The sequence below is a fragment of the Lepeophtheirus salmonis genome, unplaced genomic scaffold (genome assembly GCF_016086655.4).
Source record: "Lepeophtheirus salmonis unplaced genomic scaffold, UVic_Lsal_1.4 unplaced_contig_8817_pilon, whole genome shotgun sequence".
NCBI classification, from domain to species: Eukaryota; Metazoa; Arthropoda; class Copepoda; order Siphonostomatoida; family Caligidae; genus Lepeophtheirus; species Lepeophtheirus salmonis.
The window spans coordinates 6,880-16,722 of record NW_027296538.1 but is presented as its reverse complement, the minus strand read 5'-3'; the positions used below and the strand labels follow the sequence as shown (position 1 = coordinate 16,722).

At 30.5% G+C, this 9,843-nt stretch overlaps 1 long non-coding RNA gene across 1 annotated transcript; it reads left to right on the top strand.

Moving 5' to 3' along the window:
- The first annotated feature begins 4,766 nt into the window (after positions 1–4,766).
- Positions 4,767–9,189, top strand: LOC139907568 (uncharacterized). The gene is made up of 3 exons (XR_011784265.1): positions 4,767–4,912; positions 4,984–5,551; positions 5,605–9,189. It is a non-coding gene; the product is annotated as an uncharacterized lncRNA (long non-coding RNA).
- The last annotated feature ends 654 nt before the right edge of the window (positions 9,190–9,843 follow it).

The following is a 9,843-nucleotide window of genomic DNA, read 5'->3' as shown; positions in this document are numbered from 1 at the left end:
AAAAATAAAATATTTTGGAACAAAATTTCAAACAAAATTTAAATGTTAAATTTTAATTTTTGGCAACCATAGTTGTTCACAAAAAAATCAAGTTTTTTGAAAAAATAAAATTTTTGATAAAAATTTCAAATTAACTTTTTAGGATTTTGAATATTCAAATAATCAAAATTTAGACAAATCTACAGCTTGTCACAAAAAATGAAATTAAAAAAAAAAAAAAATTGAATGATAAACGTAAAATTTATTAGAATTTTTTCAAAAATCAATAGCTATACACAAAAAATTAAATTTTTTTGAAATGATTTTGATGAATTGAAATTGTATAAAATTTGTATGTTTGGGTTAGGGATTGGGTTACCCTTTAACCTACCTCTGCGGACGCCCCTGCTTTCTTTTTATTTCATTCATTTTTGTACTTTGGATTTTATCAATTAGATCTATTATTTAATGTAATAAAGCATTTCATTTCTGCAAAAAAAAAACGTAAAATACATTATTTCAGATGGACGGTACCAATCTGAAGTAATAGAGACCTAAAGCCACAAGTGCTTATAATATGCACTCTTCTAAATACTGATTAACATTATTAACAAATATTATATTTTATATCACGCAACTTATTAAAATATTACAATTTTGCCGTAATTTAAAGATTGTCAGAAATTTCCTCATTGGTTTTACTGATTGCCTTTTATTAATTTGCTTAGCATATCTAAGGAAGCTCAAGCATCTTAAGGTGTTTTATTGCTCATAATTTTCATTTCTTATCATAACTACATCAAATGGTTTCAAAATGATTTAAAGTTTTGGTTTATGGTTATTTTTATCAGATAATCTAATAAATGGATAGCTACAATCAAAAAATTTAACATTTGCACAAAAACTAATACTTAATGTAAATCTGTAAAATATTCTACTATTAATTAAATAAAATATAAAAAAATAGAGCCTAATATTCAACCCATTGTAATCCAAAGATTTCTTTTACTACATGACTTGAACCTTAAAAACTAGTTTCTGTATTTCACGAGAATTACGTGCTATTCATTTTTCTGACATATAGTTATAGTTACTATTATAATTTCAGGGGTGTCCGCTGAGGGTATGCTGGAGGATCTGTAGCACCCCCCTAATATCTAAATATTTAAAAAAACAAAAAAATCTTCAAAAGTTTTTCCCAAAAGAACATATTTTTATTTGAATAGCTTAGGATTTTTGAAACTTTTCCTAAAAATTTAATTTTAGAAAATTATTTCCAAATATTTATTTTTCGTGAATAACTATGGATTTTTTCTTTTTTTGGAAAAATTTAATATTTTAATCTAGCATTAAAATTCTTTTTCCAAGATTTTTTTATTTTATTTTGTGGACAGCTATGGATGTTTTAAATTTTTTGTGGTCATTATGTATTTTTGAATTGTTTTTTGAAAAAAAAAAAAATCCAAATTTAATTCTTCAAATTTTTTCCATATTTTATTTTTTTGTCAACAGTTATGGATTTTTAAAATTTTTTGTGAATAACTATTAATTTTTTTAATTTGTTTCAAAATTATATATTTTTAGTCCTGCTGACGCCCCTAAATTTATATATTATTTAATACCCAGCTTATTCCTATTCTATTAATTAATTATCGTCATTATCTTTTCACTGTTCATAAACCACAATTATGTTTGTAATAATCAAGTATTCATTTTAATGTCGTAAATTCTAAGTTAGTATCTTTTAAATATAATTATACTATTTGTTAAGAATCAAACAAACAATATTATATTTACATACTTTCTGATGATGGTTTTTAGGGATAAGATTTTATAGAAAAATATGAAGAAATGAATGGTATTGAAGATGACTAATTTTCTAAAGTAATTTCAAAGCTAATGTCACTGATCTTTGCAGATTATCACATTGTGGAGTTTTTCTCCGCAGTGGTTGTTGTTGTTCATTGAAACTCAAAAAACTATTGTTGTTTGAGTCAGATAAATTTGATATCAAAAATCCATAATATAAAACTGGGTACTAATGAATTGAAAAAGAGAAAATAATCGAAAATCACATTACATGAATTCCCAACTGATTTAGTAATGATCAATAAAATATGAAAATGAACAATTCCAGGATATTAGGTACCGGGTATTATACTCATAGTATTAGTTAAAAAGAAAATTATATCTAATGAGTCTGTCGGAGTTACATAGAATAAATCTATTAGTTTATTATCATAGTATGTGTTAGTCATTTTATCAAACGACTAATTTCTACATTTGGAATTAGAGTATATTTTTATTTTTGGAGTTTAGGTATCCGTTGTTATTAATAAAATTTTTGATTATTTTGTTATGATTGTGATAATGTCATTTGGCCATAGCCTAATAATCTCTGATCATGTAATATTGCAATTAAAAAGATTATTTTTTATAATGAACACACTTATTTACTAGTCTATTTATGAATGATATATAATAGTATTCTCAGAATTATCCGGACATATTTCTAATTGTTTTTTTTTTTTAAATCTAGTTTGTTTATCTTGCTAAGTTCTAATTTTACCCGAAAGTAGACAACAGTCATAGTCAACAACTTTAATATTTATACTTAATTTATTCAGTTTTACCATGAAGTAGTAACAGGACACACATTCAGTGAATGCATTATTGTTTGAGGCCGGTAAGGATGCTAAGGCAATCATAAAAGTCACAATGTTTACCATGAGCAGCGTCGCTTTCAACGCCTGAAAGCGACTGAAGATGAGTAAGGGGCTTTCACATTCCTCATGTGGCTCACATAAAGCCAAAAAACATACTGGCCATGTTATGGCTGGGTAAAGAGATCTATCAAAGCAAATCTTGGAATTTCAATGACTGTTTATACTCAGAGGAGGTCTATCAGTAGTAGTACGGTGGCTAGGACTATAAAGAACGCTTTGGCTTGAAGTCTTACATCAAGGGAAGGTGTCATTTTTTTATCAAAATGCAGGACATCAGGTTGTAAAAAGCCTAAAAACTCAACCAAATTTGTAAATCAAATCTTAGTATCATAAAGTTATTCATTGGTGAATAAAACTTTGCCTTGGACACTGCTTACAGCCCAAAGAATGACTGCTGGCTGAAAGACGACAAAGGTAATGCTCCTCCTATGATGAAGATCAAGCCCTTGTCCAATCACAAGAGGCAGGAATGTCATGCCGGCTCATATTTTTTTTTCTTCCTTAACTTTATTCAGTCTTGAAAGATTACTAATATAATAAATATAAATTTTAGTTTATAATTAGGTTTCTTAAGTAAAATTTCTCTGCATGAAAACAATTCTCAAATTTGAGACAAAAATGATACAAAATTACTCCATTCAAATATATTTTTCTATCTATTCTTTTGAAGTCATTCAAACAGATGACTTCAAATACACGGTTTTTAAATTGAATGGGACAAGAATTGTAAAATTAAATCAACAACTAAAAACTATTAGAAAAGTTTAATATAAAACAAACAAAAATAAACTGAATATGTGAAATTGATTCGTTTGGAAACATTCTAAAATTGAGAAACAATCGACGCAGGAACTTTAATTTTTTTTTTAATAACAACAGTTATTAGATTTACAGCATAACTCCATGAAGTTAAACCAATATTAGGAACCTTGTTCTTGTTGCAGCCGCAGCCATTATTGTTCTAAGATTTTCTACCCTGATAGACTCTGCAATAGTTAATTTTTCTGCAATCAAGCTTTTGAAGCTTGAAGTAGCATGCTCAAATACTAAATTTTTATAATAACGGTTTTTTGAAAGGAGTCCAAATAACAATAAAGTGTTAATAAATTTCTCTGTAATCTTCGGAATATGATTGCCAAGTGCGGGATGATCATATTATATTTTCAACAGAGTTCCACGAAGCTAAACTGATGAGATAAAGAAGGATGAATACTTTGAATATTTTGAAAATAATCACGGGAGTTTCTTCAAAGCTATTTGTCTAATATTACTCGTCACCCATTCCACTTAGTAGATGAGTCTCCATTACCTTGGATAAGGTCACTTATGGGAGGGTTTATAGCTTTAGGATAATCAAGATTATCATAAATAAGGGGAAACTCTTAATTTTTACTTCATTATTTTTTCTGTTACTTGTGATAGTTCAATGATGGCTAGATGTGTCGATCGAGGGCACCTATCAGGGATTACATTCATCTGCAAGCATGCAGCCGTTATCAACATTTTTCAGTACATTTAAGCATTATTTATTCATCATTAAACGCATTTAAAAATAAGTTTTTTGTAACTTCAATTTTTATGATCACATCATAAGTTTTTTGTCGTAAAAATTGTTTTTGAATTGCATCAATTTTGTTACTTCTGTAAAATTTAAATTTAATTTTCTGCTTCAAGAAAATTTTAAAACAAAGTTACAGAAAGTAATAAATTTATTTAATATCTACTTTTACGTGCCTAAAAACTTTTTAAGAAGAATGTTGAGTTATCAACTTACGACGTTCCTACTGATAAACAATTCTATTGATACTAATACAAATACATTCTATACAGAGGTACATTTTAATATTATATATATACAGGTTTTAATCTTTTTATGTGATGCCTTCACATTTACCCCCAAGAAAACAAATACCATAATATATTATCATCATTAACACATAATATTAATACACTTAACAATACATTAATATACAACACTAACGGATAATTATGTAATACTAATATTATCTAAGCCGTTTTTAACGATATTCTGGTTAATACGTTTTTAGGAAACCTCTATATCTTATATCTTTCCTTCCACATCAACAAAGTAGGATCTTCCATCTTCCCGACTGTTTGTAATTACTCCACGTGTGTCCCACATCTTTGTCTTTGTATTATGGATCTTAACGTGATCTCAAGGAAAGAGAGGGGTTCGATTTGTAGAGGTGGGATTGTATTGTTTTTGGTTGAGAAGTTCTTTTTGAGTAGAATAATATTATTTTTTTTTGTTCTTTAGGATAAAACTCCCAAGTATTGAGTAACTAAGTGTGAGTGTGCTCATGAAAAATGGAGAGTAATCTGGATGGTTTGTTGATGAGACATCTTCTTTGTTATTTAATTTTTTTTTTTTGTCTGTTAATACCAATTGGGCTGCACTAAGTCCATCAGATCTGGGTGTATTTATCTATTCCATGAGCGATGAACGAAATGAAGTCCAGTTATTTGATTATTAGACTGTCATCTTCATGGATTTGACGGCAGCATCTGCATGCCTGTTGGATTGGGGCGAGTATAGGGATGCAAATACATGTTTGATGCCTAAATTTTTGCAAAATTCACTGAATTCTGTACGGAATTGTGATCCCTCGTCCGTTTGAATCTAAATTGGAAGCACGCAATCTTCAAACCACTTCAACAAGATATCAGTGACCGATTGAGTTGAAGTCTTTCGTAGCTCACTTATGAGGGGTGTCCCAGGAAGTGGTGCACTACGAAAAGAGATATTTTCCCATTGACCTCAATTAGGTTGGAAGAAACGAACTCAAAGGGCCTTGACGATGAAGATTGTTGGAGTGATTATAGAGGTAAGTAGAGGTACACCTTGATATCAACTGTTTAATTTCATTTTATTTTCCAGGCCAAAAATATGAAGCTATAGCTCTTCAGATGTTCTATGAATCCCTTGGTGTGATGTTAAGAAGATGCCTTGACAGCTTGAAGAGGGGCCCGAAATATGATTACTGTTTATAAACTAATGAGTTAGCACTTACATCTATACTGATAAAATCCCAATGTTTGTAGAAGAATCTTGCTGGATGGGAATGAGGGAGATGCTTATAATTCACATTTTTCAATAAGAGCTGATTTCACTGCTTGATATGATATATCATCTTAGCAGGCATCAATTAAATTTTAAATATTAAAACTCCCTGCTGTAAAGTACTTAATGCACTAAACAAAATTGTACTCACATTCATCATTTTCTGGATTAAATACTGGAGAACATTATAAGGCATTAGCAATTTAGTGCTCTTTTCCTGGGGCAATTCTTTGTTAAAACAGTATCTTGCTAGTTACTGCAAAATACATTGAATCCTTGAATTTTTTATAAGCCTAAATTAGAGCCACAAAATATTAATATGAAAGATTTATGGTCTGTAATAATTTTAAACTGATTTCCAAATAAGTAAGTTCTACAATAGAGGATACCACAATTAATGGCAAGGGCCTCTAATTCGCAAACTTCAAATCTCGTTTCAGCGTCATTCATAAATTGTGAACCACACTGAATTAATCTAGTGGATTTGTAGAAGAGCAAAACGAATTCTCCGAAGAGGTGAAGCATCCGTCCGAAGTGTAATGTGAAGGTTTGGATCGATTTGAACGATAACATAATCTTTTAGATCGCTGAGAATCCGTTTATTTTTGTTTCTCAAATGCATTTTCGTGTTCATCTAGCCGTGGAAAAGTTATATTTTTCTTTAGTAGGCCAGGAAGCGGTTTTGTAGCGTGTGCTAAATTTGGAAGAAATTTACCTAATTGATTAGCAAGGTCAAGGCATGATCTGAGATAAGTCAAATTACTTTGGGAAGAAGTTGGGCAATGGCTGTGACAGTTTTAGGTCCGGTGATATGCCGTAGGATGAAAAACATATCCTGCATACTTCACACATTCACTTTGGTGAATTTTTGGTTCTGATAGTGTGATATTATTCTCCTTACATCGCACAAGGACTAATTTTACTCCTTTTATAAGTTCTTCAGGGTCATAAGCGAATATGAGGATGCGATCGACGATTTTCTTTACTCCTTTCAAACCTTTTAATGCTCTATTCCCATTGGGGCTCTATAATATCGAATACGTCTGAAGGGTGAAAGGAATGTGGTTAGGTTGCAAGCCCCTTATTGGTATCTTATACAGTGAAGTATTGGGATGTTGATGGAATTAAATATGAGAGTTCTATTGTAGATGAGATGGGATAAATAGGGCATTTAATGAATTTGTTATTGTGGGGTTAATCCACGACAAACCATAAGGATCCATTTGGTTTTGGAATGACCATACAGGGACTTACTCGATCAGTTGGTTGGTCAATTGGTTGAATTATGCCTGATGAAATCCAGTTCTTTTTCAGAAATATCTGAGAACGAAAATGGAATATTTTGTGCTGTGGCAACGTGCATCGGGTGAATATCCACATTATCCTTTAAGTATATTCGCATAGGAGGACACTTCATTGCCTTAAGCTTCTCTTTTTATATTTCGGAATGATGTTTCCCCCCGTCGTCATTCTTGTGTTAGGGATTATAGATTCATTTGGAGAGACTTAAATGACTTGAGGAAAATATTGAGATATAATCATCAGTTTTGGTAGACCATTCCATGAAACAATTAATTCATCTTGTAGATCTGGAGTAACGTATGACGTGATGTCTGTTTCTGAAATTTCTCCAATTTTGCTACAAAGAAAGACAGCTCCCATGCATCTCAAGCTTGAATTGTTCACTACTGTGAGCGAGAGTCTTTTAGTTGAGTTTATTTCATAGAGTTGTACTCCAATACCAAGTCGTGTGTAATAAAGGACTCAGTAGCTTCTGTGTCAGTCAGAGCTATCATAAAAGCTTTTTTTTCATCCAACGGCATATCACCGGACCTAAAACTGTCACAGCCATTGCCCAACTTCTTCCCCAAGTAATTTGACTTATCTCAGATCATGCCTTGACCTTGCTAATCAATTAGATAAATTTCTTCCAAATTTAGAACACGCTACAAAACCGCTTCCTGGCCTACTAAAGAAAAATATTACTTTTCCGCGGCTAGATGAACACGAGAATGCCTTTGTGAAACAAAAAAACGGATTCTCAGCGATCTAAAAGATTATGTTATCGTTCACATCGATCCAACCCTTCACATTACACTTCAGATGGATGCTTCACCTCTTCGGGGAATTCGTTTTGCTCTTCTACAAATCCACTAGATTAATTCAGTGTGGTTCACAGTTTTAGAATGACGCTGAAACGAGATTTGCTTGCCCTTACTCTGCAACGGTGATTTAGTATTATGTTAGAAAATTTTCTATTAATGACCCTACTGTTTACATTTTTTAAACGTCTCATTTTTAGTAAGACATTCGAAAGGCCAATGTGATATATTTGACTCGCCACATTATAGCATTTCCGTTTAAGTTCCGGGGATGATTAATTTTTTTGTTTATAGTCTGATTTTATTGTTGTCGTTGTGGTTTTTTGTAAGTAAACAGAGCTGCAACATTTGTTTGTTTTTCATCTTTTATTTTTAATTCCATAGATGAAGACGACTCCTAAGTCATGGCTATTTGGAAAAGCTTTTCATGGTTTGACTCACTTTGATGGAGTAACTCTTTGCGTTGACGTCTATTATTTGTACCCGTGATCAAGCATAGGGTGTACAAATAGTCTTCATCGATACTGCTGAGCTCTCCTCCTTGTCTTGAAGATGCCAGTCACATAAATATCCTGAATATATTAACTTTCCTCATCATATTCTAGGTTCTTTCCTCTAATGTTATGGACTCCACTCTTCCCATAAAGTTTTTAAGTGCTGTAACTTTACAAGTTACATTCGCCTTTATTCATGGATAAGACACTTTAATTCCCGTCTGTGCCATGTTGAGTTATCAACTTACGACGTTTCTATTCTTAGACGATTCTATTGATACTGATACAAATACATTCGATACACAGGTACATTCGAATATTATATAAATACAGGTTTTAATCTTTCTGTGCGATGACCTCACAAAGAATTTTATATATTGAACAATTTTAGTTAGAGGTTTGAAATTTGTAAATTGCAGTAATTGGAAAAAAAAAATCAGCTTTTGTCTTAAAATAGAGATGAAAGATCCGACAATTACAATGTACTTTTTATGGTTAAAGCTTTGAAAATAACAAACAAAAACAGCTTAATATTAATGTACTTACTTTTTTTATATAAACTAAGCAGAAAATATATACAGGAGCACCTAGATGTTATTTTCATACTATAGCCTTAAAGGTATGGAAAAATGGTGATCATCTTTCTATGTTAATTAATGAATTAGATTTACTTGTAATTTGCGCTTTTTTATCTGTGCTTTTTATGTTTAAACACATTGCATGAGAAGAAAATATATTATACGCCAATAAAAAAAAAATTAATTAAGAAAAGTAGAAAATCTAAAGAATTTTACTTTATATATTCATACAAGCCAATATTTAATAAACATATAAAATTTCTATATATTATAATTGCATATTAAATCGAAGATAACGACGATACAATATACTATGTTGAAACATTATTTTAATAAAATTTCGAATTAATGAAGCATTGTTTAGTTTAATCTTTATCAATATTTTACATTAATGATATATTGCTCATAGTATAAATGCAAATTTTTAATAAATTTATTAAAAGTTGTAGAAGACGAAGGTGCAAAGTGTAGCAATGTTCACCCCAATTGAGGTAATCTCCTACATATAATATTTAATACAACCGAAAAGATAATTTTATTTATATAAAAAATTTAAGTTACAATGTTGTACGAGATCATTTTTGTCGAGGTCGACAGAAATATATATCAGAGGACTTCAATATCAAAAGTTTTAAATAACTTGATATCATAGGGTTAATTCTGAAAAATGATTCATGGTTAAGGATTAATAACTTTAAAGACTTCCGACTTAGAAATTAATTTATAAATATGGACTTGAAGGGAGGGGGGGGGGCATCAAGTAAGGAGTGTGTAAAAACCATATTATCAGTCTTAAGTAAAGTAAAGTATTGACTCAACATATAAATTTCTTATTAAAAAAAGTTAATAAGTATTGTGCAAATGTGCAATGGAGTAGGAGTC